This window comes from Oryctolagus cuniculus, chromosome 1, assembly GCF_051225735.1.
Source record: "Oryctolagus cuniculus isolate XC-2025 breed Fujian yellow rabbit chromosome 1, ASM5122573v1, whole genome shotgun sequence".
NCBI lineage: Eukaryota > Metazoa > Chordata > Mammalia > Lagomorpha > Leporidae > Oryctolagus > Oryctolagus cuniculus.
This window is the reverse complement of record NC_142867.1, coordinates 28,171,831-28,199,154: the sequence shown is the minus strand read 5'-3', so window position 1 is coordinate 28,199,154 and position 27,324 is coordinate 28,171,831. Positions and strand designations below refer to the sequence as shown.

General features: G+C 37.7%; 1 pseudogene; it reads right to left on the bottom strand.

Annotated features, from left to right (window-relative positions):
- Window positions 1-2,691: 2,691 nt before the first annotated feature.
- LOC100343698 (peptidyl-prolyl cis-trans isomerase B pseudogene) lies at window positions 2,692-3,325 on the bottom strand (annotated as a pseudogene).
- Between the last annotated feature and the right edge of the window lie 23,999 nt (window positions 3,326-27,324).

Here is a 27,324-nt window from a genome sequence, read left to right as displayed (position 1 = left end):
CAATGTTTTTCAAATGTTTCTGATCACAGAACTTGTACTGATATAATCCATATGAACTCAGAAATAATTGCAATAGAAAGAAACCAGATTCATATATGCATAAAAACAATCCTTAGATTGTGCATTATTTCCTTTGAATTTCGAGTCAGAATTTTGATGGGTGTGATTACTGTAAGTAATACTAATGCTGCTTATAGAAATATTTAAAAATCTTTCACAAATTTTGTTCATATTAATCCATAACCTAAAAAAGTACTTTTAAATGGAATGAGTATTGCTGTCAAATTTCCTGTAGGCATTGTCATGAGCAAAGTGACATGGGACCTTATTGCTTTTGTCAAAGCAAAGTGACACCAGACAGAACAAATGGAGTTGAAACAAGCCATGAGGGGTCTGTGCTGTGGCACAGCGGGTGAAGCCGCTACCTACAGTGCTGGCATCCCATGTGGGCGCCAGTTCCAGCTGAAGCTGCTTCACTTCTGGTCCAACTCTCTGCTGTGGCCTAGGAAAGCAATGGTGGATTGCCCAGGTCCTTGGGTCCCTACACCCATGTGAGAGACCCACAGGAGGCTCCTGGTTCCTGGATTTAGATTGACGCAGCTCCGGCCATTGTAGCCATTTGGGGAGTGAACCAGCGGATGGAAGACCCCTCCTTCTCTCTCTCTCTCCCTGCCGCTGTAGCTCTGCCTTTCAAATAAATAAATTAATCTTTAAAAAGAAAAAAAACAAAGAAACAAACAAAAAAACAAGCCAGGAATTATTTTTCAAGAATATTGAAATAGAAGAGAGCTGGAAATCAACTTTAGTTAAACAAAATAATAAGAATTTTAAGGACTGACAATAACATAGTGGAAAATAACTGAGGAATGAATGTTGGCAGTCAATGTGATAGGCCATCTGCTATTGCTAATCGGCTCTTCCTGAAGTTAGGCTTCTAACCTCCCACAGACATAAGCACACTATCTTTCTTTTTATTTATTTTAAAGATTTATTTATGTATTTGAAATGCAGAGTTACAGAGAGGCAGAGGCAGAGGCAGAGGCGGAAAGAGAGCTCTTCCATCTGCTGGTTCACTCCCCGAATGGCTGCACCGATCCGAAGCCAGGAGCCAGGAGCTTCCTCCAGGTCTCCCATGTGAGTGCAGGGGATTTGGGCCAACTTCTGCTGCTTTCCCAGGCCACAGCAGAGAGCTGGATTGGAAGCGGAGCAACCAGGACTCGAACCGGAGCCCATATGTATGCTGGTACTGCACCTGGCAGCTTTACCCAATACGCCATAGTGCCAGCCCCAGGACACCACCTTTCTTGATTATTATATTTCAAAGAAATATCTCCTTGGTATTGAGGAAGAGTTTCAGGGAGCTGTAAAACTGTGAAGCGACTGGGTGGAAGATGTTTGCATCTCAAGGAAGCAGAGAAAAAAATTGATGGTTGCAAGTTTTCTAAAGTAAGTGCTGTTATAAAAGAGAGTTCAGGGGCCAATAGTCATGACAAAATTAAAGTTTAGATAACCTGAGAGGAATATCAAGGCTGCCCTGATCACTTCCCATTGCACAGAGTGGAAATGGCGTAGGGTGACGTCTGGAAGGGGATTAGGCCCTCCTCACTGCACACAACATTATGCAGAATCAAGAGGACCACAGTACATGTCATCACTTAGTTAACACTTGTGACTTCTCTCCAAACTGTGTGTACATGGAATATGACTGACTCATTCCCAAATCTGTACAGAATTAATATTGTTGATTGATCGAAAGAATTCCTTAAAAGTCTCTGTAAAATTTCATCTCCAGAGTAAACTAAATAATTCCATATTGTCTGCTCTAGTATGATGTCTAATAGAGATAGTATCTAATAGGAATAGTATCACCAAGATGAGTCTCATCCTCATTGTTATTTGGAAAAAAACAAATAATCAGGGAAACTTAGAAACCATGTAAAGAAGTTATAAAGGAAACCAGCATTGTGGTATAGCAGGTAATGCTGCAGCCTGTGAAATGAGTATCCCATATGAGCCACGATTCACATCCTGGCTGCTCCACTCTGGTCCAGCTCCCTCTAATATGCCTGGCAAAAGCAACAGAAGATGGCCCAAATGCTTGGGCCCCCACCACCCTAGTGGGAGACCTATTTGAAACTCCTGGCTCAGCTGTGGACATTCATTGTTTCTCTGTAATTCTGACTTTAAATAAATAAATAAGTCTTAAAAAAAACAAAAAAGTGATAAAGATATGAAGAATCTGTCTGATGGAATTAGGAATTAAAATTCAACAGGGGTATTTACCTAAAGCAAGTTATTTGATCTGTAAAATAGTTGTCAGCTTTGAATCCCTAATACATAAAAACAGAACTCGGCATAGCATCACATGCATAACAAAGCACACATGCATGAAACATTTTCAATTGAAATTACCTGTAATTGTTTTCAACTTAATGTTTTATTTATTATTTTTGGAATACATTTTTTAAAATTAAAAAACCTGTGTTTTAATTGGTCAGCGTTGGTAAGAGTTTGTTACAAAACTGGGAGAGAAGGCCTGGGGAATATGAGCGGAGTGGGTCCACTAAGATGGCAGCACTGGGGCCAGTGCAGCACAGAGCCTGGTGGTGGGCGATCTTAATTCCGTGAGGGCTTCAAGCCCTCTCAAACAGTCGTTCAGAGGAAAGGGTCCCTCTGAGTAGGGAAGCTGCCCTACTCCTTGGCAATGACAAAGGTCTTCTCCAACTAGATCTTGCCCCAAGCAGAAATGACCATATTTTTCAGGGGTTTGTCCCCAGTCTGTCCTCGTGCTCTCTACCTTCCACACCACCTCCATGCCCTCTAGAACTTTGCCAAACAATGCGTGTTTGCCATCCTTCCAGGGCTTCTCGTTGTGGTGATAAAGAACCAGGAGCCACCACTGTCTGTCTGCACTGGGCATGCTCCCCCAGCCGGGTCAGTAGTATGTCAACTTGAAATTCTCGTTGGGGAAGCATCCCCCATAGATTCTCTTTCCTCCTGTGCTCTCTCCCCTGGTGAAGCTTCCACCCTGGACCATCAAGTCCTGAATTTCACAGTGGAATTTGCGGTTTTGTAGCTTTCTCTCCTGTGGCTAAAACTACAAATTTATCCTTTGTTTTTGGAATAGTCTTTCAAAGAGACCATAGACAACCTGTCCTATGTCTTCATCTACAATTTGTAAGTCAAAGTCCACCTTGATGGTGACTTCTGGCCTCTTGTTCCCATTGACCTGAGAAAGCCCTGGCTGCAGCTGGATGAAGACAAAGCCCACCATGAATGCAGCAGCAAAGAACACCTTGAGGTGCTGTTCCAAGAGATGCAGCATCTCAAATAACATATTTTTCACTTTACAGTATAGTCAACAGCTTAATGGCCAATAGAACAGATATAGATATATAGATATATAAAGAATAGAACAAATACAAAGTAAAAAGACTATAGTTCAGCATAAAATATAGGCAAGGGGTACAAACAATAGTCAAATGAAAAGACATTTAATTTCATTCACATGAAGTGAATTTTAAAATAGTCACCATGTAATTTTTAGATTTTTATTAAAAATGTTAAAAATTTGGGGCCGGCTTTTTTGTGGTGCAGCAGGTTAAAAGCCCTGGCTTGAAGCTCCGGCATCCCATATGGGTACCGGTTCTAGTCCCGGCTGCTCCTCTTCCAATCCAGCTCTCTACTGTAGCCTGGGGAAGCAGTGGACGATGGCCCAAGTGTTTGGGCCCCTGCGCCCTCATGGGAGACCTGGAAGAAGCACCTGGCTCCTGGCTTCAGATAGGTGCAGCTCAGGCCGTTGCAGCCAGTTGGGGAGTGAACCAACAGAAGGAAGACCTTTTTCTCTGTCTCTCCCTCTCACTGTTTGTAACTCTAACTCTCAAATGAATAAATAAAATCTTTAAAAATGTTAAAAATTTTAATACACAAGATGAGGTATGAGGAATCATCCTAGAGACCAGAGGTAAACTTTCAATTTCATTTTGTTTTGTATCAACTCAGTTCTTATAAGGTGATACATGGGTGTAGAAAGTAAAGGTAGATTGATTTCCTTTAAAAATATGGGTTCCACAGAAGAAGAGACCCCATAAAAGTTTTCCACCTTATTTTCCACAAGGACATTACCTGCAATAGATACACACAAAATATGGGAAAATGGTTTATTCACCTAAATCCAATCGATATCTATACAATGCTCCTGCCGGCTGGTGCTGTATGGAAGGTACTTTGGCTTACTTGAGAAAGTTACCATTTTAATTCTATGAGGGTTTCCTGAGGAAGGATTCACTGATGTACACAATGGTGTGTAGGCTAGGCCTTTGAAATCTAATAAAAAGTGAAAATATTATATTCAATTTGTCCAAGATACTGCTGTTACTCCAAAACAATCTATATTTACGAACAAGGACAGACAAACCAAGAAAAAGGCTAGCTTTTAATAAAACTAATACAAGAAGTAATAAAGCAAATGAAATTTCTAATAAATAGAGTTGTTCATGCTGAACTTGTCTGACTTTGTTGAAGTCATTTAAACCCTGAACGAGGCAAACAGAGAAGAGAAGTTAGTAATAGCTAACAGCTTTGAGCACTTTCTGTGTGCCAGTGTTTTAAGCATCTTGTACAGGTTTCACAGCTTTCTTCTTCAGGGGGTAATGACAGAAGGATATATTGACTATATATTCTGAGCGAGGCATTGTACTAATTAACTTATACGGTATGCATAGTTATCATAACAGCACTCATGCTTGTTCGATTATTATTCTCATTTTTTTAAATAAGGAAACTAAGGCATAGGGAAATTCAGTGAATGGATTCTCTGCATATGCCAATTAAATTACAGTCAGGGTTGTATCTAGACAATATAATCCCCAAGCTCAAGCTCTGTGTCACTTTCCCGACTAGTAGTCTGAGTTCTTTCTTAATTCCTTTATTCACTCATTTAAAATTTTCTAGCAATATGGTTATTGAGTAATCTACCTTCATGGTGTGTAACTACTGAGACTCTGATTCCCATCTTCTGGAGAAGGTCAAAGCATATTTGACAAAACAGGCATAAAAATTCCATCTTTAAAGAAACATTCTTAAGTTTGCTTTGCTCAACATTTTCGATCTTTATTTTTCCAAAGATATCAGTTTGTTTGCAATGCCTACTAACAGCATATGTATACAGGGGATAAAGGAGGTATATATTTGATGCAAAAAATAACATCTTTAGACCGGGGCAGAAAACACACTTATGGGACCCAAGTCTACCCTTTAGGGTGCCTCATCCAAGATTTTACAAGTCTCCTTTGGAACCTGGAACTGTGTTGTTGGTTCAGGGGTGGGGCCTACTTAGACACTGGTTACTTTTCTCCCTTTAAGTGTTATCTCTGGCCTTTTACCTCCCTTGTCATATAAAAAAAATAGCGCTGACCAGATATGTTAAGGAGCTTCAAGACATTTGTGCCTAAAGGGTTGTTTCTGGGCCAAAAAGACATAGATTAGAATGTCATTTCTTACCTATTTATGTTCTGACCAGTGTGCCCTCTGGTTTATAGCAGCCAAAGACTGTGGCAGTGGTGGGAGGTATCCTGCTCTCCACACTGAAGCAGTCACTCCAACCAGTGGACCTGGAATGCATCACATGGCAGAATGTCCTAAGAGATTAGAACACTTGTCTGTCTTGGGGACTTCAAGACTGCTCCTTTCACCAAGGGTCTTATCAGACCTGTATACCAGCAGTTTTTTAAAAGGCTGCTTTTTATTTATTTTTCATTCATTCGTTCATTCATTCATTCAGTTTCTATTTTGAGAAACAGTGAGAGACAGGCAGATAGGGAGCAGCATCCCCTGATCCACTACCATATGTAGTGATGAGCCTGCTGGAGCCAGACTGAGCGGAAGCTGGGTGGTGGAAACTCAGTCCAGGTTTCCCATGTAGGTGGCGAGAACTCAGTTATGTGAACAATAACCACTACCTCCCAGAGTCCACACTAGCAGGAAGTTGGAGTCAGAAGCTACCACTAGGAATTGAACTCAGATATTCTGATGTGAGATGCTTGCTTATTAACCACTAACTCAAACACCCACCCTTGTACCAGTGTTTATTGATGTGTGGCTAATGTGGGGATGATTGCTCCTCTGTGTCATTTTTAAGTTTGGTAGAAAAGGTACAGACAGAATTTGTGTAAATAGGACTGCTCCTGTGGGTTGGATGTTGGGAAGCTTTTCCGGATTTACTACTCTGGCCAGGAGAGGAAGGCAGTGGTACTGTCAACAATAAAGGAGATCATGTTTATGGATGCAGTGAATAGGACTGAAAATTTCAAGACAGAATGTTGCTGGAAGATTTGCTGTTCTGCATTAACACTATAAAATTCCAAATAGTTTTTAATAATAATGGAAAAATCTGGAATTTTCTAGGTAAAACATGCATTGTGATCAGCATCAACAAAGCACAATTACAAATTTTGAGAGCATTATCATGAGTTAATATTCTTGGACAAGTGATGCCATGCAACGTGTAATAACAGTTTGTGCCTGTACATTATTCAAATTACATCTGGTCTGTGGCTAGACTGAGCCAGATGCTATTACTGTTTGCCCTCATAACTTAAATATTTAACCCACTCCCACCAATCTTCTGATAATTTCTTCTATAATCAATAGCTTTTGCCCACCTTCTTTGTTATTGCACTCATGAAAATTGAGCTGGACAAGCATGTTTTCATGTTTGCCTCCAGGTTTCCTACACAAATTCCTAGGAATTCCATCTTTATGGGTTGAACACCTGGTAAACCTAGTATTGTCCTAGGCTCATAGCAAATGTTTAAATATGATTTCAACTTTTAGATTATATTGAAATGAACTCAAGTTAATCACATGAACAGTTAGAATCCTTAAGGGTGAGCCAGTCGGTTGAAACCAAGAACAGTTAAGGCAGATTTCTGATTCTACTAATAGTCACAAAGGTGTTACTGACCAAAGTTGAGCAGAAACTTCCCAGAGAGGAAGCCGATTGCTGATATTTAGACATCAAGGGATACTGATATAAACTTGCATTGATCAGTTTACTGTTTGTTCCACAGAGCAGTAACTCTTCAATGAAATATACAGACTTTGATATCTCCCAAGGTGTACAAACAACCACCAAATGGCTGCTTTCACACTGAGAGTATCTGGATCATTGGAAACATTCCAATAATTTCTATTTTATCTCACTTTGTGTTATTTAGATGAGACTAGAAAATGAAAAATTATTAACAATACTAGTAAAAATGACACCTAACAAGTTTAAGCCTGCTTATTAAATGTCAGACTTTACTCTAAAATCCTTATAGTGTGATCCCACTTAATTCTCCTGACAACAGTTATGAAATGAATTATCTCTCACCAGCAAAATCCTTATGTCAAAACCCTGAAGCACAATCTGGTGGCATTTAAAGGGAAGGTGGGTTTTTGGAAAGTAGTTAGGGTTAGATGAACTCATGAGATCTGAACCTTAATGATCTGATTCACATGATCAAAGGAAGAGGAACAGAGAGAGTTCAGCCTCTCCCTACCTGTAATGACACAAGGAAATGTTAGCCTTCTGCGGACTAGGAAACAGACTCTTCGAAGGAACCCCATCAGTTGACAACTTGATCTTGAAAGTAAATTTACATACTTATTTTTATTATGTATTATATTATTGTTTAACCCACTCATTATGAGGAATTTTGTTAAAACAGATGTGACAGACTAAGGTAACAAGTTTATGAAGTACATGGTTCTATAGACCCCATTTTATCATTAAAAAAACTGAGGCACAGTGCTGGGTGTAGCCCAGCTGATTAATCACGCATCTGCGCCAGTGCCACGGCTCAATAGGCTAATCCTCCGCCTTGCGGTGCCAGTACACCGGGTTCTAGTCCCAGTCGGGGCGCCGGATTCTGTCCCGGTTGCCCCTCTCCCAGGCCAGCTCTCTGCTGTGGCCAGGGAGTGCAGTGGAGGATGGCCCAAGTGCTTGGGCCCTGCACCCCATGGGAGACCGGGATAAGTACCTGGCTCCTGCCATCGGATCAGCGCAGCCGCGGCGGCCATTGGAGGGTGAACGAACGGCAAAGGAAGACCTTTCTCTCTGTCTCTCTCTCTCACTGTCCATTCTGCCTGTCAAAAAAAAAAAAAAAAAAAAAATCACGCGTCTGCTAACTCAACCTCTAACATCTGGTCTCTACACTTGAGGTCTGAAGTCCTATGTTTTAATTTCAGTTCTTTTCTGACTCTCAGAGTTTTACCAAATTGTACAAACTTTCTGAATATCAGGTTTCTCATTAGTGAGATAGGAGTGTATTAGCGGCTTCATAACTCTTCTCCAAATCAGAGGAGATTTGACATTAAATAAGTGTGTAAACTTTAAAGAACTGTACAGACTCACAGTGTTACCATTAATTCTACATCAAACTATCTTGAACCACCCACAGCTTTCTGAAGGAGCTTTGGCCCCATTCCATATATATATATATATGTACATATATATATATATATTCTCTCAATCATTTTCTAAAGAAATATTCTAATAATTTTGTATATTGGAAATTTTTTCCAAGTACTACATGGTATGTAATTTTGCAGAACATGTATAAAAAAACTCCCCTCTTTTTTTTTTTTTTATCTTTTATTTAATGAATATAAATTTCCAAAGTACGACTCATGTGTTACAATGGCTTCCCCCCCCATACCGTCCCTCCCACCCACAACCCTCCCCTTTCCCACTCCCTCTCCCCTTCCATTCACATCAAGATTCATTTTCGATTATCTTAATATACAGATCAGCTTAGTATACCTTAAGTAAGTATTTCAACAGTTTGCTCCCACACAGAAACATAAAGTGAAAAATAATAGATGATTTTTTTTTAAATGATGATGAAATCAGATCAGACCTATTGTCATGTTTAATCCCAGTGAGAGTCAAGTTGGGAATAGATAATTTCTTTCTTTTTTTTTTTTTTTTTTTTTTACAGAAGATCAGTTTAGTGTACATTAAGTAAAGATTTCAGTCGTTTGCACCCCCATAGAAACACAAAGTGAAATATACTGTTTGAGTACTCGTTATAGCATTAAGCCTCAGTGTACAGCACGTTAAGGACAGAGATCCTACATGAGGAGTAAGTACACAGTGACTCCTGTTGTTGACTTTACCAATTGACACTCCTGTTTATGGCATCAGTAATCTCCCTATGCACCAGTTATGAGTTTCCAAGGCTATGGAAGCCCCTTGAGTTCTCCGACTCTTATCTTGTTTAGACACGGTCATAGTCAAAGTGGAGGTTCTCTCCTCCCTTCAGAGAAAGGCACCTCCCTCTTTGAAGACCTGTTCTTTCCACTGGGATCTCACTCACAGAGATCTTTTTGCCAGAGTGTCTTGGCTTTCCATGCCTGAAATACTCTCATGGGCTTTTCAGCCAGATCCGAGTGCCTTTAGGGCTGATTCTGAGGCCAGAGTGCTATTTAGGACATCCGCCATTCTATGAGTCTGCTGAGTATCTCACTTCCCATGTTGGATCACTCTCCCCTTTATTTATTCTATCGGTTGGTGTTAGCAGATACTAGACTTGTTTATGTGCTCCCTTTGACTCTTAGTCCTTTCATTATGATCAATTGTGAACTGAAATTGATCACTTGGAGTAGTGAGATGGCATTCGCACATGCCACCTTGATGGGATTGAATTGGAATCCCCTGGTATGTTTCCAACTCTACCAATTGGGGCAAGTCAGCCCGAGCATGCCCCAAATTATACATCTCTTCCCTCTCTTATTCCCACTCTTATGTTTAACAGGGATCACATTTCAGTTAATTTTCAACACTTAAGAATAACTGTGTGATAATTACAGAATTAAACCAGTCATATTAAGTAGAACAGACAAAAAAAAATACTATGAGGGATAATGTATTAAGTTGTCCATTAGCAGTCAGGGCTATGCTGATCAAGTCACCATTTCTCATAGTGTCCATTTCACTTCAGGAGGTTTCCTTTTTGGTGTTCAGTCAGTTGTCACCAATCAGGGAGAACATATGGTATTTGTCCCTTTGGGACTGGCTTACTTCACTCAGCATGATGTGTTCCAGATTCCTCCATTTTGTTGCAAATGACTGGATTTCGTTGTTTCTTACTGCGGTATAGTATTCTAAAGAATACATATCCCATAATTTCTTTATCCAGTCTACCATTGATGGGCATTTAGGTTGGTTCCAGGTCTTGGCTATTGTGAATTGTGCTGCAATAAACATTAGGGTGCAGACCGCTTTTTTGTTTATCAATTTAAACTCCTTTGGGTAAATTCCAAGGAGTGGGATGGCTGGGTCGAACGGTAGGGTTATATTCAGGTTTCTGAGGAATCTCCAGACTGATTTCCATAGTGGCTTGACCAGTTTGCATTCCCACCAACAGTGGGTTAGTGTCCCTTTTTCCCCACATCCTCGCCAGCATCTGTTGTTGGTAGATTTCTGCATGTGAGCCATTCTAACCTGGGTGAGGTGAAACCTCATTGTGCTTTTGATTTGCATTTCCCTGATTGCTAGTGACCTTGAACATTTTTTCATGTGCCTGTTGGCCATTTGGATTTCCTCTTTTGAAAAATGTCTATTGAAGTCCTTGGCCCATCTCTTAAGTGGGTTGTTGGTTTTGTTTTTGTGGAGTTTCTTGATCTCTTTGTAGATTCTGGTTATTAACCCTTTATCTGTTGCATAGTTTGCAAATATTTTTTCCCATTCTGTTGGTTGTCTCTTCACTCTCCTGACTGTTTCTTTTGCAGTACAGAAACTTCTCAATTTGATGCAATCCCAATAGTTGATTTTGGCTTTGACTGTCTGTGCCTCCCGGGTCTTTTCCAGAAATTCTTTGCCTGTGCCAATATCTTGAAGGGTTTCTCCAATGTTCTCTAATAACTTAATGGTGTCAGGACGTAGATTTAGGTCTTTAATCCACGTTGAGTGGATTTTTGTGTAAGGTGTAAGGTAGGGGTCTTGCTTCATGCTTCTGCACATGGAAATCCAGTTTTCCCAGCACCATTTATTGAATAGACTGTCCTTGCTCCAGGAATTAGTTTTAGATCCTTGATCAAATATAAGTTGGCTGTAGATGTTTGGATTGATTTCTGGTGTTTCAATTCTGTTCCATTGGTCTATCCATCTGTTTCTGTACCAGTACCATGCTGTTTTGATTACAACTGCCCTGTAGTATGTCCTGAAATCTGGTATTGTGATGCCTCCGGCTTTGTTTTTGTTGTACAAGATTGCTTTAGCTATTCGAGGTCTCTTGTGCCTCCATATGAATTTCAGCATCATTTTTTCTAGATCTGCGAAGAATGTCTTTGGTATCTTGATTGGGATTGCATTGAATCTATAAATTGCTTTTGGGAGAATGGACATTTTGATGATGTTGATTCTTCCAATCCATGAGCATGGAAGATTTTTCCATTTTTTGGTATCCTCTTCTATTTCTTTCTTTAAGGTTTTGTAATTTTCATCGTAGAGATCTTTAACATCCTTGGTTAAGTTTATTCCAAGGTATTTGATTGTTTTTGTAGCTATTGTGAATGGGATTGATCTTAGCAGTTCTTTCTCAGTCATGGCATTACTTGTGTATACAAAGGCTGTTGATTTTTGTGCATTGATTTTATATCCTGCCACTTTGCCAAACTCCTCTATGAGTTCCAATAGTCTCTTAGTAGAGTTCTTTGGATCCTCTAAGTACAGAATCATATCGTCTGCAAAGAGGGATAGTTTGACTTCTTCCTTCTTGATTTGTATTCCTTTGATTTCTTTTTCTTGTCTGATGGCTCTGGTTAAAACTTCCAGAACTATGTTAAATAGCAGTGGTGAGAGTGGGCATCCCTGCCTGGTGCCAGATTTCAGTGGAAATGCTTCCAACTTTTCCCCATTCAATAGGATGCTGGCTGTGGGTTTTTTATAAATTGCTTTGATTATATTGAGGAATGTTCCTTCTATACCCAATTTGCTTAGAGTCTTCATCATGAAAGGGTGTTGAATTTTATCAAATGCTTTCTCTGCATCAATTGAGATAATCATATGGTTTTTCTTCTGCAGTCTGTTAATGTGGTGAATCACATTGATTGATTTGCGAATGTTGAACCATCCCTGCATACCAGGCATGAATCCCACTTGGTCTGGGTGGATGATTTTCCTGATGTGTTGTTGTATTCTATTGGCCAGAATTTTATTGAGGATTTTTGCATCTATGTTCATCAGGGATATTGGTCTGTAATTTTCTTTCAGTGCTGCATCTTTCTCTGGCTTAGGGATTAAGGTGATGCTGGCTTCATAGAAAGAATTTGGGAGGATTCCCTCTTCTTCGATTGTTCTGAATAGTTTGAGAAGAAATGGGATTAGTTCTTCTTTAAATGTCTGGTAGAATTCAGCAGTGAATCCATCTGGTCCTGGGCTTTTCTTTGTTGGGAGGGCCTTTATTACTGTTTCAATTTCTGTTTCAGTTATGGGTCTATTTAGATTTTCGATGTCTTCATGGTTCAATTTTGGTAGATTGCATGTGTCCAGGAATCTATCCATTTCTGATAGGTTTTCCTGTTTGCTGGCATACAGGTCCTTGTAGTAATTTCTGATGATTCTTTTTATTTCTGTGGTGTCTGTTGTTACGTTTCCTTTTTCATCTCTGATTTTATTGATTTGGGTCTTTTCTCTTCTTTTTTTAGTTAGTTGGGCCAATGGGGTGTCAATTTTGTTTATTTTTTCAAAAAACCAGCTTCTTGCTTGGCTGATTTTTTGTAATGTTTTTTTGGATTCAATCCTGTTAATTTCTTCTCTGGTTTTAATTATTTCTCTTCTCCTACTAGATTTGGGTTTGGTTTGCTGCAGTTTTTCTAGGTCCTTGAGGTGCGCTGAAAGCTCATTTATTTGGTACCTTTCCAATTTCTTGATATAGGCACCTATTGCTATAAATTTGCCTCTCAATACTGCTTTTGCTGTATCCCATAAGTTTTGATATGTTGTGTTGTTGTCTTCATTTACTTCCAGAAAGTTTTTGATTTCTCTTTTGATTTCTTGAATGACCCAGTGTTCATTCAGGAGCATGTTGTTCAGTCTCCATGTGTTTGCATACTTTCTGGGGTTTCCCGAGTTGCTAATTTCCAGCTTCATCCCGCTGTGGTCTGAGAAGCTGCATGGTATGATTCTAATTCTTTTAAATTTGCTGAGACTTGCTTTATGGCCTAGTATGTGATCAATCCTAGAGAAGGTTCCATGCGCTGCTGAGAAGAATGTGAAGTCTGTAGATGTAGGGTTGAAAGTTCTGTAGATATCTGTTAGATCCATTTGGGCAATAGTGTCAATTAAATCTGCTGTTTCCTTGTTGATCTTCTGTCCGGATGATCTGTCTATTTCTGAGAGTGGAGTATTGAAGTCCCCCAGTACTATTGTATTGGAATCTAAATCTCCCTTTAAGTCCCTTAACATATCTTTTAAATAGACCGGTGCCCTGTAATTAGGTGCATATACATTTATAATAGTTACATCTTCCTGTTGAATTGAACCCTTAATCATTATATAGTGTCCCTCTTTGTCTCTCTTAACAGTTTTTGTATTAAAGTTTATTTTGTCTGATATTAATATGGCTACACCTGCTTTTTTTTTGGTTTCTGTTGGCATGGAATATCTTTTTCCAACCTTTCACTTTCAGTCTGCATGCCTCTTTGTTAGAGAGATGTGTTTCTTGTAGGCAACAAATAGTTGGGTTGTGTTCTGTGAGCCAGTCAGCTAAACGGTGTCTTTTAACTGAAGAATTCAGACCATTAATGTTCAATGTGACAATTGATACGTAGTGACTTTGCCCTGCCATTTTCCCGGAGATATTTTCTAGTATATGCTTTGAGCTTCCCATGCTCTTTTACTGGTAGGTGTTCTTCCTTTCCCTTCTTTCATATTGATGGCCGTGTTTCTGTGTTTCTGAGTGTAGCACATCTTTAAGTATCTTTTGCAGGGCCGGACGAGTGGCCACAAAGTCTTTCAATTTCTGTTTGCTATGAAAGGTCTTTATTTCACCTTCATTCACAAATGAGAGCTTGGCAGGATATAATATTCTGGGCTGGCAATTTTTCTCTCTTAGCACCTGTGCTATGTCTCGCCATTCCCTCCTAGCTTGTAGGGTTTCTGATGAGAAGTCAGCTGTGAGTCTGATTGGAGATCCTCTGAGAGTAATCTGACGTTTCTCTCTTGCACATTTTAGGATCTTTTCTTTATGTTTCACTGTGGTAAGTTTAATTACCATGTGTCGTGGTGAGGATCTCTTTTGGTCATGTTTATTGGGGGTTCTATGAGCTTCCTGTACTAGGATATCTCTGTCCTTCTCCAAACCTGGAAAGTTCTCTGCTAGTATCTCACTAAAAAGGCCTTCCAATCCTTTCTCTCTCTCCATGCCTTCAGGAACTCCTAGAACTCGAATGTTGGTTTTTTTAATAGTATCCTGTAGATTCCCAACAATATTTTTCAGGTTTCTAATTTCCTCTTCTTTTCTTTGGTTTGACTGTATGTTTTCCTGTGCTCTATCTTCTAAGTCCGATATTCTCTCTTCTGCTTCACCCATTCTGTTTTTAAGGCTTTCTAATGTGTTTGTCATTTGATCTATTGAGCTCTTCATTTCATTTTGATTTCTCTTGACTATTACACTTTCCTGTTCTACTAGTTTCTGAGTTTCATTTTGACTCTTCCTTAAAATTTCATTTTCACGAGAAAGATTTTCAATCTTGTCCATTAAGGATTTCTGTAGTTCAAGGATTTGCTTTTGAAAACTTCTAAATGTTCTTATCATAAATTTTTTGAAATCCGTATCTTGCATTTCTTCTATCTCATCATCTTCATACTCTTGGCTTGGGGTGTTTTGCTTATTTGGAGGCATCATAGTGCGTCACTGTGCGCTTTTTTTTTTTTTCTTTTTTTTTTTTTTTTATACTGTGTCCTTGTTAAGTGGACTGCCTGCTGTTGGAGGAGCCTTGGAGGCTTGAGAGGGGTGCGGCCTGAGAGCTCTGCCTGGTTCTTCCTGGTTAAGGGTGTGCAAAGGTGACACCCTCAGGTTATGCATGGTAAATCTCTCTCTTTTTATTTATTTATTTATTTTATTTATTCAGGGGGTAAGTAACACTGCAGGGCAGGGCTGTGCAGAATTGATGGTATTTAGCTTCCAGTCTTTGGCTCCTCTGGACTCCCACTGGGTTGCCTAGGCTACTGAATTGTAGTGACTCAGTTCCTTAACTCTCCCCCACTGATATGTAAATCCAAAGAGGAGGCCTGCTCTTTGTCTCTTGGGAATTCTTCAAGTCTTGCAGCCTTGTAACCTTTGCAAGGTTAGGGGGAAGAGAAACCCGAAGCTTTTTTTTTCCCTTCTTTCCGGTAGTGAGTTTGCTGCACTTTCCGGCCCCCCTCTAGATTCTGATCCCCGTTTCCCCACCAATGTCTCGGGTTATTGAGCTCACCTCCCCTTCCAGCGCCGATGTGTGGACTCGGAGCCCTGAGCGTCTCAAGTCTCCCCGCTGTTTTCTGTGTGGCGTGCACTCTCCTTGGAGCACTGTCACGCAGACCCTGGGGCTTCTGCGGCTGGGTCCTGCGACTTGGCTTCCGCGCGGTGGGCGACCTTGTTCTCCCAGTAGGTCCTCCGATTCACGCCTGCTCCATTCAGAAGGGTTTCCCCTGCAATTTTTGTTTGGTTCTATTTTCTGCGGCTACCGTAACTCCCCTTTTATTAAACTAAATTTTCCCGGACTATCGGTGCGCGCCCTCACTATTCCGCCATCTTGGCTCCGCGTCCCCTCTTTTTTATTAATGTGGCAATACCCTCATTTTGGCTAGATTAATCTGTGTTCATAATAGAGCTATATTGCATATATTCAATTCAAAAATCTTTAAATACTCACTATAATTAATAGTATCCTAAAAAATTGGAGAGCGGAGTAATGCTAGAAAACATTTAAATATGAAGATGAGATTTTTAGAAAAAAGAAAAAGCTATAAATTTTCTCTGCCTATTCTCTAATCCTGTGAAAGCTTTAGCATCATTTCCTTAAAACAATAAGTAAACTACTCATAACTGAAGCTTATGATACTACAGGGTCTTGTTCTGTATAAAATAATCTGTACTTATCAACCAAATAATAATATTAATAACTATAATATATGGAGAATTAATGAAGTGTTGAGCACTGCGTGTCACAGTTGAATTTCATTATGTCATTTAATTTTCACAACGATCCTTCAAAGTGGGTGTCATAATTCCCATTATAGTGATTAGGGATCAGAGGCAATGAGAAGTTACATGACTTTTCCAAGCTTATCCAGCTATTAATTAGCCATTTTTCACACCAAGGCTTTTACTTTAAAATCAATGTTTACTTGCATAAACACTGTTTGATTGACTAATGAACTCTAATGAACAATAAAAGTTTAATTTTTCCTGTTGTTTAATTTAGCTCTACCTAACGGAGGAGGATGTGAAGCTGTAGTTGGCTAGTACATTAAACTCCTCCAGCTTCTTATCAGTCTTCCTTCTGCTCTTCTACTATAGAAAGGGTAAGAGGCATATTTACTTTCTCAAACATATATACTTTCTCAGCATTTCTAGCAGTTAAAGTAAGCACAACTTTAGTCAATGAAATATGGGCAGACATTTGCTAGGGGCAATTTGGGAAAAAATATTTTCCGCTATAAACACAGATACACTAGTATCACTTAGGATCACTGTTTATCTAAGTCTTCTTACCATGAATGTTGACGTGATGACACGGTGCATTGAGCTGTGATAACCGTTCTTCGCCCATAAGGTAAAGGAAAAAAAAAATCTCAAGGATGTAGTATCTGTCATTCTGAACTATTGAATAAAATGTTTTCATGCCTCCACCTTCTTGAACAAAAAGTTGAACTATTGTTGATGAAATCTACTATAAATCAGGTAATGTATTAATTAAAAATATTTATGATTAATATATGAAAGTATTGAGAATTTTGTAATCTCAGTAGAAAAGTGCTGCAATATTGTTTGCAAAAAGGAAATAAAAATTTTTTATTTGATAAAAATGAACTGAATGAGTAATTTATACCAGACATGCTTTAGGAACCACGAAACTTACAAAGTTAAATAAAAATGCCACCTTTATGATCAAAGCTCTTACAACATATTAAGGACTCATTAAGATAAAATTCATATAGTCTCTACTACATCTACTTTTCTCCTGAATGTATTGAATTTACTATTAGGGACAATCTATTCTCCTATGGTAGATTGAATTTCTGGCCTCAATTTTTCATTCTTTGCTGTGGTTCTATCCTTAAAATAGCTCCTTCTGCAGGCAGGGTAGCATTCTTGCCCATAGGCTTTGGTCTCTGCCATTTGACCTTGTCTTATCTATGTTAGTAGAGATGATACAAAGAGAAATGGTCTTCAATAACAAGTTTTATTATGTTGACCTTTGGTCATTACCTGATTATCCCACTGTTTCCAAGAGGAGAATGAGAGACACGTGAAGCAAATCTCATCTAAGTAAGCAGGATGGGCTATGGCAACCAGCTGAATGCTGCTGAGATGAAGGATTAACATACATGATTATACTCAAGAGTTACAGAAGTAGACAGTAGGAGATATCTCTTCCAATCTCTGTTTATATCATTTGAGTGGAACTGGTAGCATCATAGGCTACAGGACTGGGCACTTATTCAGTGTATTAAATTCCCTCACCTTAGTGTTTAATTTATAAATAGGATTATCACCATTTATAAACTTTTCAAATTAGTTCAGTGGCATTTTGCAATTACAATATTTAATCTGTATTACCCTGAGGTCTCTTAGCACTAAGAATTGCATAAACATAATTTCTTGGGATCACATAGAGACAATTCAAGGAAGGAAGACCACACTAAAGAAAATACCCAAAATAGAAAGAAAAAAATCAGATCCTGGTAACATTAGGAAAGTTTCTGGGTCCATTTTCCTTTAAGTGTTTTATTTCTTCAAGTGATAAGCTTTCATTCTTACTGGGATCATTTTCAGTGAGACTTCTGTTGTTTGCTGCAAAGAACAGGAGACCCCAGAACTTTCAAGAATTACCAAATATAGAACATAGAAAACTTAATACCACCAAAAAGTAAATGAATTTTCCTTGGATGGGTGGTATTTAGTTTGGTATTCAAGGAAGATTTTAAATAAAGATGGGATTTTGACCATTAGAAGTAAGAAAGATTATATTCTAGTAGAAAAAAAATAAGTAAATTCAAATAGCAATATGTTCTAGGAACTTTGATCAATTTATTTTGACTAAAGTGTATGGAGGCTAGAAACAAAGAAGTGGGAGATAAATTAGAACCATAATTCAAAGATTTGAAGATCCAAATAAGGGTTTTGTGTTTATTGTACACTGAAAGATTCTCAGGAGAGAGATTACATGATTAGAACTTGATAGAATTTATTCACTTGGTGGAATTTATTCAATAGTCTACATGAACATAAGGACAATTGTAAGGTCAATGTCTATCGTCTTTTATAGAGTGTTGGTACATACTAGAAACTTAATATTTTTGAATATTATATTGAATGAGATGTTTCAACATTGTAAATGAAAAGAAAAGAAGCCTAAACTAGATAAACAGGCAATTCAAAGAGAGGGAGAAGGTGAAATAGTCCAATAGATTCAACAGCATTTGCAAACTGAAGGAACATAGGAGCTACATTAGAGGTTACATAAAATTATTGTTCAAGATAAGATAATTTATGAGGTAACAAGACATTTCATTTTGTCAAAACATTATAGTATTACGTTAGCTTAAACCAATTAAATTTCTTCTCAGATGAACACAAGGTTTTTGTATATTCATGAAGTTGCTTTTTTACAAATTGAAGTTGGAATTTTATGTTCACAAAGACAACAAAACAATAATGTTCCTAGGAGAAGCTGCAAGAAGAGTTGGTGCTCAAAGAAGCTTTTTTTCTTTCTTTCCAAATCAAAGAAAATAATATCTAAATAATAAATACATTTCCAATTGTTCCCATTGAGGTATATTGGAAATAAGATTCTGGCATGATATATAGAAACCATTTGAAACTCTTGAAAATTTTACTAAATGCTTTGGGAACACCAACTCAACTGCATCTTTGACAGTCATGTTAATTAAATTTATTTTCCAAGACAAGTAGTTATACTTTGACATGCACCAAAACAACCTTCCAGTTTATAAAGGTGGCAGAAATAAAGACTATTTGGGGATTTCACGTTTCTTAAATCAGTAGATTGAGCTAAGAAATGACTAATCTTTATACGGTTCTCTTGTTCAATGTTCAAAATGAAAGCAAATGTTTTATGTTTTGCTTTTAAAGATTTATTTATTTTATTTGAAAGGCAGAGTTACAGAGAGAGAGAGAAGGGGAAGACAGAGATAGATCTTTCACCTACCGTATTACCCCCCAAAACTGCCACAATGACCAGGGTGGGGCCAGGCTAAAGCCAGGAGCCAGGCACTCCTTCCAGGTCTCACATGTGGCTACAGGGGCTGAGGGACTTGGTCCATCTTACTCTCCTTTCCAGGAACAACAGCAGGGAGCTGCATTGGAAGGGGAGAAGCCAGGACTCGAACTGACACTTGTAAGAGATGCTGGTGCTGCAGGCCAGGTTTTTAACATGCAGCACCAAACGTCAATCTGGAAAACAAATAAATTTAATGGCATTCACACTTCACTTAAAAACTTGTGTTTATTATTGAACATCCTATTCAGATTAGCTTGCACAAGTTTAGGTTCTTCCAGACATGACACCTGGCCATTCTAGAATGGAATAGTATCAATACTTTGTGAATTTACATTGAAGGTAAGTGCACAAAGAACTCTATTAGGAATGATAATTGATAATTACCTGGACCTTCTGAGCTGATTTCCAAATTGGGAGGCCCATATAAATGCATTATTCTTTTAGGTCATAATGACATTTGCTCCCTCCCCTACACACAATTTCTCTGTTGACATCTGAAAGAGACCTACTAAGATTGGCACGTCACAATGAGATAACAGATTTACTAAGCTTTACCCTCAGCATAGTGACACTGACAGCCTGCCAAATTAGTTCAGGGCACAGTTTATTACAGGCCAAATATTTATCTCACTTTGAGGCAAAATAAAGCAAGCATATAGATTACTAACCATGTTTCTCATTTAATAACTAACCCTTTGATCCACACACAGGCATTATTTGTATCTAGAAGTATTAGAGACCTTTATAATATGTAAATACCTATACTCATTACTAATTTAGATGAAACAAATTCTTATTAACAGTATTTGTGATGATGCTTTCTTAAATGAATATGTTTACAAGTTTAGGTTCACAGCTTCTGGATAGTGGTAGAGTCCATTCTTCCAACAAGAGTTGACAGCTGAATGTCGATTATATCTGAGATTCACTAAAATTGTGGTATATTTGATCACTACAAAATGTATACATGTTTCAGAGTATCACATTGTATCTCATAAATATATACAATTATTATATACCAATTATAAAGCAAGAATTTAACATTTATCTCAATTTCTGACTTTCCTTAAATCTGCTAAGTGATTATAAAATTTTATGGTATCTAATCAATTGCTTACCTATAATCACATAATATTTTTTCTAGAGAAAATTTTTAAATAAACTTTTGAACAATATTTTATATCCTTCTGGATTTTAATTATGTTAGAACTGCATTATAAGGACTAATTTATTACAGAAAAATCAGTGCAGTGAAATATATATGTAGACCTATTATGTTCGTGAATAGCTTTGCAGAGGTTGGTAAAAATAATTGGACATAAGGAAGGACTTTCTTAAAAGTCATTGTTAAGGAAGAGTGTCCCACATTTGAGCAAATAATAGAACTGTGTCTAGAAGTACAACATAATTTAGAAATTGACAAATATTGAAAAAGGTAATGTCAAGTACAATATCTGCCTATAACTAAATAATACCATGAGGACACTGAGTAGAGTTGATTACATCAACTGATTTCCAACCTTTCAAACTTTATTTGTGCCCTGAATAGTGCAGCCCTGTAGTCTTTGAACTTTTGTCAGCTAAGACGTCATCCAGTGATTTTACCCCAGTGTTGTAATTTAGTGTAATCTTTGGAAGTTTATTCAAATTCAGATACTTGATGAGAAATTTGTTAGTAATCCTACTAAGGATCATTTTTTATGTGATTGATAATTTCTGTCCTGTGAAAATTATCTTATTTATTGACTTGAATAGTTTAATTATAATGTGTCTTGGTGTAGGTCTCTAAACAAATCCAACTTGGAGTCTGTTGAGCTACTGGATGTTTATATTCATGTCCTTAATGGTATTAAGGAAGCTTCAAATAGTCCCTTTACACTTTTCTGTCTCTCTCTCTCTCACTCTACTGCTTCTGAAACTCCAGCAATACATATGTTGGTACACTGACGGTGCCCCCAAATCCCTTAGGCTTTGTTGACATTTTTTTCAACATCTTTTCTATTCTTCAGACTTAGTACTTCCTACTGTTTTATCTGCAGTTTCTCTTATTCTTTCATCAAAACACTCAACTTCGCTTTTGATTCCTACTTCTGAACTTTGCATTTCAGTTGTATTTTCAGCACTAGAATTTTTCAATTTATTTTTAAGTTTTCTCTTTGTTTACATTTCTACTTTTTTCTATAGATAATTTTATCGACATTACATCTTATTTTTTGGAGGATCTTTAAAATAGTTGTTAGTAGATTTATCATCAACTGTTTTTCAGTGACAAACTCTGTTGGTAACTTATTTCTTGTTTCTTTGTTTGCCTTAGATTTTGTTGAAAACAGAACATTTGAATCTAGTAATCTGTTAAATCTGAAATCAGAGTTTCTACCTTTTGCAGAGTTCATTGCTTTTGCTTCCATTTTTGTTTTTGTGTTATTTCCATACCAAAGACTACCCTGAGGTATAAACTGAAGAACTTGCCAGATCTCTTCTTTGTCTACGTCTGCATGTGTGCAGTTATATTCTGATTTCTTACATCTATGTGTCTACTTTTCATTAAAGTATTCTTCGGAATCTTGCTCCAAAGCAGAAAAAAAAATGCATGCAAAAGGAAAAATAAAGGTATTAACATGCTAAATCTCCTGGCATCATTTTAGATAAAAGAGACAGGAGCATGGTTAGTGTAACAATGAAAGGAAGTGCAAAATAATTACCACTTCTTTTTGAGTTCATATTTATTATCAGAAGAAGCAATCAACATCATAGCACAGATCCTGCATGTTGGGAGTACAGTTTCTCCCCACTATGGTTCCCTCAAGCTGTGTAAGTTACTTCTGTAACACACACACAGCTTCCTGTCACAGAGCTGAAGGGTGGGGATTGGTAGTTGCTACTGTGCTGGGGGTTTAAATATAACAAAATTGACCATAATTTACCATACAGGCTTTCCTCTGCAAGTTTCTTTTTTTTTAACTTTTATTTAATGACTATAAATTTTCAAAGTACAGCTTATGAATTACAATGGCTTTTTCCCCAATAACTTCCCCCCCCAACCCTCCTGTCTCCCACTCCCTCTCCCATTCCATTCACATCAAGATTCATTTTCAATAATCTTTATATACTGAAGATCAGTTTAGTATATATTAAGTAAAGATTTCAACAGTTTGCACCCACACAGAAACACAAAGTGTAAAATACTGTTTGAGTACTAGTTATAGCATTAAATCACAATGTACAACACATTAAGGACAGAGATCCTACATGAGGCGTAAGTGCACAGTGACTCCTGTTGTTGACTTAGCAAATTGACACTCTTGTTTGTGGCTTGTTCCTCTGTAAGTTTCAAATATTTATTGAACTCCAAAATTCCAAAATAGTTGTAGCCAGGGTTCCAGCTGTATAATTATTTCTGGGGCTTCCTACTCTGCTACCTTCCTAGGATCTGCATCTTCATTTCTTTCTTAGGGTGAAATCCTTTATAACTGGGTCATTAATTTGAAGTTTAAGTCAATTTGTTGTCACAAGGCCCTCAAGGTGGCTGTTCTCAGTTGTCAGTGGTTTGTCCGTGTCATTAGCACTGCAAAATGAGAGATTTAGTATTATCTTCTCCTCTCTGATTCAGTAAATTCTGTCAAAACAAAATAATGCTTATGAATGTTGCATGTTTTTATTTACTGTTTCTTTTGCTAGTCATTCTTTCTGTAGCTCTGATTTATATTGGTATAATTTTCCTTTTGGCCTAAATAACTTTTAGGATTTTGTAGTGCCCCTCCTCTGCAATGAATTCTTTCAGTGATGTAGGTGAGGTAGTAAGCGGTGAGCATGATAGGGAGCTAAGGGCTGCCAATGCTCAAGCCATGTACACTTCCCAAACTCCATCACCTTCCCTGTGATTCAGCATGACTGAGGACTTGCCATTCCCACTCCACCACACAGCTAAACCTCGCTTAACATCGTGATTCAGGTATGATAACACTTTATGGGTCTGACCACATGTGCTGCAGGTCAACCACAAATCAGGCCTCTTTTGAATCTTTAATCAGGCCTTGCCCTGAGCACCACCTCCACCTTTCAAAGGCTGACCCCACTCTGGGTGTGGTTGATTGTCTCTCTTCAAGTTGCTGGAACTCACATCTGAGTGTGTACTATCCTTTTGCCTTGCAACAAACCCTGTTCTTCCTCTCACTTTGTAAAAAATAAAATAAAGCAACAAGACACTTCTGAAAAGCAATTGCCCTCACACCTGAATGTGTAAAGATCTACAGCTCTCCTCCCAAGAGTTGATTATGTATCTTCTTTTCAAGGAAAAATATTAACAATGTTTATGAGAAAATATTTTGGAATACCATGTTACAGTTTTATATTAGTCAACTTTCAGTGCGATACTTTTTTTTTGGATACTTTTGATCATTTAAAAAAAAAAAAAGAACATTTTGCTTCCCAGAAAGGGGATGAAATGTCATCATGGAACTTCCAGACCTCGCCCATAAAAATCACTCCTACTCATTTGAGCTTTCCTAGCTGCAGTACCAGAAATCATGGAGAAGAGAGGAGCTGTTCCCTCTTGCTTTTCCTGATCCAGAGAAGCTGAGTGTATAATAAAATGATTTTAAAATGCCAAAAAATTATTCTGCCTCCAGAAGTCTTCTATATAGAAATGCAATTTATTGAACTTAAATTGTACTATGTGTCCAAAATGTTCTTCCCTCAAGTTTTTACCCATTAAGTGCAATAATGATATATCTATATTTTACCACTATGCACATATTCATATCTCAGAACTCCAATTAGAATTTCTTCTCTAAAGAAAAGATCATATTGAATGCCTTAGAAACTAATTGGTTTATAAGTGAATGATGAAGTTAAAAGTGCTCCTTTACATAAAATGGAGAGATAAGCAAAAGCTTAGTTAACAAATGAATTTCATTATACATTTATGAATGTATGATTGGACACATCCATTAATGTGCATACATATGTATGTATAAGCCAGTAATATCTACCTGAACATCGATAGTAACTACATTTATATAGTACTATTATTTAACATATTATTCATGAATTGATAGTGCCAATAGTAATGTCTCATAAATGTGTGTGGTCTAACTGAATCTATAATTGTTTCTATAACTATATTTATGTCAAAATATTCCTTAATATTAAGAGCAGTAAATGCGGTTCAAAATTGTAGCTTATACTACATTCTGCATGATAGAAAGCAAAATCACTATGATTCCTCAGGAAATAAATTTCCTAAATGAAGTTTTCTCAGTCTAGAAACCAGAAATCAGCATTGGTAAAAACCAATCCAAATGATTCTGAAATCTCAATAAAATGAAAATTTAAATAAACAGTAGCTGGTGTTGAGTTTTCTGAGATAGTGACTTGAAAAGTACAATGCTATAGCAATTCTCTTTTATTATAGTAAATATTATGATAATATTAATGCCCATATTTTGTTCCATGCCAAACTAAATGAAAGATAGAAAACCAAAAAATTGTTTTGAAAGCAAAAACAAAGGAAATTTAATGAAATTTGTAATCTTCCTCCACAGAAATGGCTCAGAATTGGAATAGGCTTCCCATTTGAAATTAGGACTTTGGGAAGTGCTAAAATAAGCTATTTTTGGCACTTATTTTATATGCTTTCCAATGTACTCTGAATTTCATACAAACACCTTCAACTAAATTCTCAAATGACCAACAGTCAAAGGAAGAGGAATTTTATTTGTGTGAGTGTAAAATAATGGGATATTTTCCATTAATTCTAAGCCATTTCGTTTACTACCCTGAAATAAATTTTATTTTTACATATCCCTAATCAAAATTCTTAGGTAAAAGACATTAGAAAGAAAACAGCCAATTTTTATATTTTTGAATTTTTTTATAATTTAATATTTTAAATTTATTTTTGTTTGGAAGAAGAAGTAAGAGAGAGATGGTGGAATGGAGAGAGAGAGAGAGAGAGAGGGAAAGGGAGGGAGAGAGAGAGACAGGGGAAAGGAGAGAGAGAGAGAGAGAGAGAGAGAGAGAGAGAGTCCTTCTATCTGCTGGAAAGCTCACAAAAGCCAAGACTGGCAAGACTGGGCTAGGCCAAAGCTAGGAGCCTGAAACTCAATCCAGGTTTCCCACATGGATGACAGTGACTCAAACACTTAAGCCATCACCTACAGCCTCCTAGGGTAAATATTAGCAGAAATCTGGAATTAGTAGCAGAGCTGGGAATCACATCCAAATACTCCATCATAGAATGCAAGCATTCAAAGTGACATCTTAAGTGCTATGCCAAAAGCTTGATCTGATAGTTTTTTGACAAGAGTCAATAGAGATTAAAAATAAATATTTAGTTTGCTAATTAAAATATCAAAAGTATAGGTTGGGAATGCATTCACAAATGTAAAATGATTTTTGAGTAATGCTCAATGTTGACTTAATGCAAGTATGTGGCAAGAGGCTAATTGGCATTGGAAGAGAAAAATTCCCATGCTAATATTGCAAAAGGAAGAAAATTGATAACAAATATTGAGAACTACAAAAGGTGAATACCTGTTAAAAGAACAAATGACTTATTTAGACAAGGTCATAGTCAAAGTGGAAGTTCTCTCCTCCCTTCAGAGAAAGGTACCTCCTTCTTTGATGGCCCGTTCTTTCCACTGGGATCTCATTCACTGAGATCTTTTATTTAGGTCTTTTTTTTTTTTATTTTTTGCCAGAGTGTCTTGGCTTTCCATGCCTAAAATACTCTCATGGGCTCTTCAGCCAGATCCGAATGCCTTAAGGGCTGATTCTGAGCCCAGAGTGCTGTTTAGTACATCTGCCATTCTATGAGTCTGCTGTGTATCCTGCTTCCCATGTTGGATCGTTCTCTCCCTTTTTGATTCTATCAGTTGGTATTAGCAGACATTAGTCTTGTTTTTGTGATCCCTTTGACTCTTAGACCTATCAGTGTGATCAGTTGTGAACTGAAATTGATCACTTGGACTAGTGAGATGGCATTGATACATGCCACCTTGATGGGATTGAATTGGAATCCCCTGGCACATTTCTAACTCCACCATTTCGGGTAAGTCAGATTGAGCATGTTCCAAATTGAGGAGGTACCTTTCTCTGAAGGGAGGTGAGAACTTACACTTTGATTATGACCTTTTCTAAAAAAGATCGGAGTTGACGGATTCAAAAAGCTTCCATAGCCTTGTCAACTCATGACAAGAGCCTAGGGGGAATACTGATGCCATAAACAAGAGTGTCAATTTCTTAAGTCAATAACAGGAGTCACTGTGCACTTACATGTAGGATCTCTGTCCTTAATGTGTCGTACAATGTGATTTAATGCTATACCTAGTACTCAAACAGTATTTTACACTTTGTGTTTCTGTGTGGGTGCAAACTGATGAAATCTTTACTTAATATATACTAAATTGATCTTCAGTATATGAAGATTATTGAATCTTGATGAGAATGGAATGGGAGAGGGAGAGGGAGATGGGAGGGTTGCGGGTGGGAGGGAAGTTATTGGGGGAAAAAGCCATTGTAATCCATAAGCTGTACTTTGGAAATTAATGTTTATGAAACAACAGTTTTTAAAAAAAGAACAAATGACTTTTATCATATGAATTGGTCTTTGGAAACTATGTGTTGTAATCAAGGAGGCAGTGTTGTGACACAATGGGCAAAGCTGATATCTGTAATGCCTGCATCCCATGTGAGTGTGGGCTCAAGACCTGGCTGCTCCACTTAGGACCCAGCTCCCGCCTAATGACCTGGGAAAGCAGTGGAAGATAACCCAAGTGCTTGATCCCCTGCCACCCACTTGGGAGAGCCAGAAGAAACTGCTGACTT